Below are 4,896 nucleotides of genomic sequence, written 5' to 3'. Positions count from 1 at the left end.
TGCCAAATATAACCTCTTATTGCAAGACTCACTTCTGCTGGCTTAATTGCAGTCAGAATAAAACTCCAAACTTCTTAAGGTGGCTTGTAAGACCCTAAATACACTAGTCCTCCAGCCATACCCCCTTCTCTCTATTTCTTAAAATTCCAAACTCATTCCCACCTTGGGAGTGAGGTCGTCTCTGTTTGGAAGTCTCCCCTAGATATTTGCATGGCCAGCTCACTAACATCATTCTGGAGTCAGCAAAGATGTCACTTCCTTAGAGAGACCTTCCTTGAGCAGCATCCTTCCAACCATCCAGTATTCTCTGTCCCATTTAATTTATTCTAGTTTCTTAATTGCTCTATTTGAAATTGTATTCTTTGTTTCTGTGCTTATTTTATACCTCCTCTTGCTATAATGAAAGGAAAATATTTTGTTTCTCATTTTTACTACATGGTGCCTAGAACAGTGGACCTGGGCATAGTAGATGCTCATTAAATTGTTATTGCACGGATGACTAAATATCAGCTGCTGTTTAACAAGCACCTATTGTGTATCTAGCATTGAACTAGGAGTGCATCTTGTTTGTTCTCTCATCCTTGGCCAAGGATTTGGGGATCCAGACCCATCTAATGGTCTCCCCAGAAAATGGGTCCCCTGTGTGAACAAGATGTTTGAATTCAGCACGAGGCGAGTATCCATTTGGAAGCACTTTGGGGAAAAAAAATTCTAATTTCTAAAATTGTAACACAGCTTCCTCAGCTGTTGATGACACCCTATTATTGATAGAACAAAAGTACACTCCTCCCCTACATGTTGACATCACTCTGCAGACCGGCCATGGTCTCACCTTTAATCACTCCTTCCATGCCTCTACCCACCATCCAGCCACACTGGACTCCCCTTGGCTCCACTCATGCTGTTCCCCTGGCCTCAATTTCCCGTCTCCATTCTGTACCTCATGAGGCCATATTCATCCTTTAAGAGCTAGCTCAAATGCTACTTCCTTTAGAGAGCCTCTCTTGCTTTCTTCCCTCCCTAATCGGAATTAATTACTTCCTATTCTGTGCTACTCCGCCATTTTGTTCATCCTGCTATTATGACATTGTATTATAACCAATTGTGTGTATATGTGTGTACACACACACACACACACACACACACACACACGCACACACACACATTTTGCATCTCTTCTTTTAGATCTCCTAAAGTGCCTAGCAGAGAACTTAGCACAAGAGGATTGTATTTGTTTGCTAGGGCTGCAGTAACAAAGTATCACCAACTGGAAATTCCTATCTTACCGTTCTGGAGGCTCGAAGTCTGAGATCAAGGTGTTGGTGGGGCTGGTTCCTTCTGGGGGCCTAAAGGGAGAATCTGTTCCATGCCTCTCTTTCACCTTCTAGTGGTTTGCTGCTTTGACATTCCTTGGCTTTTAGAAGTATCACCCTGATCCCTGTCTTCATTTTCATATGGTACTTTCCCTGTGTATCTTTCTCTGTGTCCAAATTTCTCCTTTTTAAAAAAAAAATATTTTTTTAGTGTTTATTCATTTTTTGAGAGAGACAGAGTGTGAGTGTGGGAGGGGCAGAGAGAGTGGGAGACACAGAATCTGAAACAGGCTCCAGGCTCTGAGCTGTCAGCACAGAGCCGGACGCGGGGCTCAAACTCACAAACCGTGAGATCATGACCTGAGCCGAAGTCGGACGCCCAACCGACTGAGCCACCCACGTGCCCCAAATTTCTCCTTTTTCATAAGGACACCAATCGTATTGGATTAGGGCTCACCCTAATGACTTCATTTTAACTTGGTTCTATCTTATTATATATCCTATATCCGAATAAGGTCATATTCTGAGGTACTGGGGGTTAGGCCTCCAACATATCTTTTATTTTATTTTTTTGTGGGGGGGACATGATTCAACCTGTAACAACTATTTACTCATTAATGATTGGACTTGAACTGGAGTCCTCCTCTGGAAAAAAGGAAAAAGCACCCATCTACCGTCCATCTTCTTTCCTAGGTTGAGTTTCTTGAGGGCCAGGCCTGTGTCAGATTTATTTTTCTATCCCCAGTACAGAGCTCTGGGTGTGGCACATGGTAGTTGCTCAATAAGTGAATGATTAACCGTAAATACTTATCCAGATACCACTTTCTTCAAAGAAACCTGGCATATCAGGAAGCTCCAAAGGCTCTAAAAGGATGGAATCGCACAGAATGGTTAGTGGGTTCGTGCAAATCAGCCTAACATTTAGTGTGGCATTTTTCAGTCTAGCAACAATAAGATACATGATGTTTTGTACCCCATCCAATACCTACCTACCTGAGTCAGGTATGGGGACCAGGCGAAGATAGTATAAGTTACTTACATTCTCTCATTTACCACTTGCAGTGGTGTTCTGAGGTAGGTACAGGTATTGGTCCCATTTTGCAGAAGAAGAAGCAAGACAGATGTCAGGTGGTCCGGAGTCATGCAGCTGGTCGATGGCAGAGCCAGAATTCCACCCCAGTTCTGAGACCAAAGCCAGTGTTGTGAGCCACCACGATACTCTGCTTCTCTGCTTGTCTTTTAGGCTATGTTTGTGAGACACAGCTTCATGAGTTGGAAGGGGCTTTGAAGATCATTTTAATCAACACCACCCTCAGTGCAGGGGCCCACACTCCAACCTCCAAGAACCAGTGGTATGTTTGTAGTATTTCCAGGCTTAAAGTTTGTTTTCCGTAAAATGAGAAAGTTGGGCTCTGTAGTCCCTACCAACTCAATGATTCTGGGATCATTTGAACATACCCAGAGAATGCTTTATTCTGAGGGGTGTGACTGGAGGCTGAAACTAAAAAAGAAAGTCCATAATGAGTCGATGGCTAACCCCTGCGGCTCTCCCTTCTTTGTCTTGTTTGGCCCCTCTGAAGCAACAGAAAAATAATCTATTCCTTTTTTCACATGGTAGCTCCTTATAGATAGCTTTTCTTCGTTGACACCACCTTCGAGGACTTTACCACGCTGGTTTTCCCCTTCCTGGTGAGTGCCATGTTGTCAGAGAAATCTATCTTAAAACGCATGAGTCGGAAGGAAGGAAGGTCTGAGGAAATTGAGTAGCTTAGTGGCTGCTATGTGCAAAACTTTCTTCAAAGCACTGACTCAACTCTGTTGCCCTTTTGGATGCCATTGTTTCTGCAGAGCACCTCAGCAGGAAATGAGGCTGGCCAGTTCCTCTGGGGTTTCATTAAGACTATGAGGCAGCCACAGCCCCGGGGCCTGCTGGAACCCACTAGAACTCTTCAAACACACCCACCTCTTAACTCTTCCACTTCCTGCATTGATTCAGGCTGTTCTTAGGTCAGGCTTTATCTTGTCAGTAGTCTAGTCAAGTCTCAATTATTGTATTTTTTTGGAATATCTCCTGGGGGCGATATTTACCTTCTCTTCCTATTGCCTCTTCCCTTGACCAGACCCTGAGACACTGGTGCCTGGCTTCCCACCGTGGGCTCCCTCCGTTCCTGCTCTCACCTATCCCATTTACTGTTGTCAGAGTAACTCTCCTACAACTCAGCCTCATCCCAGAACTCCTTAACCCCCTGCCACACCCCTTCTCTGCCTGCCAGTCTGTGGCCAGTGCCCCCTATCTAACTGACCCACCTTCCCATCATCCTCCAGATGTGCAGGTCTCACAGCAGTGTCTGTCAGGGTGAGAATGAGGCCTCTTTCTTAGTTTTCATCCAGAGAACAGAGTGCACAGTATGTAGTCTGCAAAAAAAAAACAAACAAACAAACAAACAAACAAAAAAACCCAAAAAACAACCAAAAAAAACCTTGTTAATAAATTGATCTGAACTGGAGTGCTTTGTGAAGAACAGACACCCATCTGTTTTCTGAAAATGAAGAAAAGACTTATTTATGTTCTTCTCGGAGCGACAAAAGGACCAAGTCTGGCTGAAGCACTTTGATTTTGCACACAATTCCCTTGTTTATTACAAATTCTGAGATGTTGGGTCTATAATTAAGGAAAACAGCTCTCCCCACATTAATTTTAGTCCCCAAAAATGCATCCAATTTTACCAACTCAGAGGAAGGTATTAAGGATCCTAATATTTCTCAGGTGCCAAATCCAGATGGTGAGGATGGAAGTTATTTTCAAAAGCCCGATCACGAAGTGCACGAGTGGAGGACACAGTGGCTTTGGGTTTCTGTCCGCGTCCTCTCCAGGAGGGTAAGGATCGGCTCGATTTGCAGAGCAGTGTGAGGCACCCCCAGGAACGGCCCCGAAGGTTCCCACTTATCTGCAGGTCAGTTCCAGGAGAAAGATGTTAGGTTCACTTCTCTTTCCAACAGCAGATGCTTTTTTAAATCTTTGGGATCTGTTCCTTCTCTCCTCACTGACAGCCCAGTCCCACATTGATATCCAGGTCTCCCAGGAGTTTTGGAAATCAGAACGCCCTAAAGCAAACTCCCTGCATTACTTCCGGCCACCCGAAGCCATTCCCAAGACGCAGGCTCTGGGCCTCTCTCTCCGGGCCCAGCTTAGGAGAGTGCGGGCTTACAGCTGGGGACCATGGACAACTCAGTCCACAAAGTCGAGGATTTGAGGGAAGTGAGAGTGTAGGTTTGTTCTTCTCAGCACATCATTTGGCACGGTCTCTGCTTTCCTTCCATGTGTGACACATATTCCCATGTCTTGCAAAAACTCTGGCAAGCCCTTGGGGGAGGAGGGGAGATTAGCGCGGATGGATGACATATGGAAGCTGCTACAGGAAGTACACGCTATCTAATCTGGATGGTATTTGGGGATTGAACAAAGTAGAATTGTTAGGACTTGTAATTACCAAAACAAATTCTTAAATATAGATGCTGAGTAAGTGAGATCATAGCATCATGCAAGGGCTATTACAGTATGTGATTTCATTGAGCCATTTTA

At 44.6% G+C, this 4,896-nt stretch overlaps 1 long non-coding RNA gene across 1 annotated transcript; it reads left to right on the top strand.

Annotated features, from left to right (window-relative positions):
- The first annotated feature begins 2,532 nt into the window (after positions 1-2,532).
- LOC122235093 lies at positions 2,533-4,367 on the top strand. The gene is made up of 3 exons (XR_006213213.1): positions 2,533-2,665; positions 2,932-3,002; positions 4,081-4,367. It is a non-coding gene; the product is annotated as an uncharacterized LOC122235093 (long non-coding RNA).
- The last annotated feature ends 529 nt before the right edge of the window (positions 4,368-4,896 follow it).

The sequence above is a fragment of the Panthera tigris genome, chromosome F2 (genome assembly GCF_018350195.1).
Source record: "Panthera tigris isolate Pti1 chromosome F2, P.tigris_Pti1_mat1.1, whole genome shotgun sequence".
Lineage (NCBI taxonomy): Eukaryota > Metazoa > Chordata > Mammalia > Carnivora > Felidae > Panthera > Panthera tigris.
The sequence above is the reverse complement of the archived record's forward strand: the minus strand, read 5'-3'. Positions and strand labels throughout refer to the sequence as shown.